The sequence below is a fragment of the Drosophila mojavensis genome, unplaced genomic scaffold (genome assembly GCF_018153725.1).
Source record: "Drosophila mojavensis isolate 15081-1352.22 unplaced genomic scaffold, ASM1815372v1 contig_136, whole genome shotgun sequence".
NCBI classification, from domain to species: domain Eukaryota; kingdom Metazoa; phylum Arthropoda; class Insecta; order Diptera; family Drosophilidae; genus Drosophila; species Drosophila mojavensis.
In genome coordinates, this window is record NW_025318667.1 from 8,172,501 (window position 1) to 8,172,855 (window position 355).

Here is a 355-nt window from a genome sequence, read left to right on the forward strand (position 1 = left end):
TAAGTATTCCAAGTGTAAATCCAGCAACATCATGGCCTAGCCTAAGAAAAGTAGTCAAGCCGCAGATTTCTTTCAGTGTACTTCTGCATGGCACAACAATAACAGCTTAATGTTTGAGTATGTGTTGTGTGTGTATGTGTGTGTGTGTGTGTGTGTGTGTGTGTATGTGTGAAAGAAAGAAAGAGAGAGAGAGCGAGAGAGAGAGACAGAGAGAGATAGAGCTGTCATTCTAGTTTTTGTTATACTTCGAGCTCATTGAAAATGAAAAATCAGTGTAAAATAGTAATAGAAGTAGGCCGGGCAGTTAAAATCAAGTATATATATATATAAGGGCGACGAACAGAATCAATTTCAG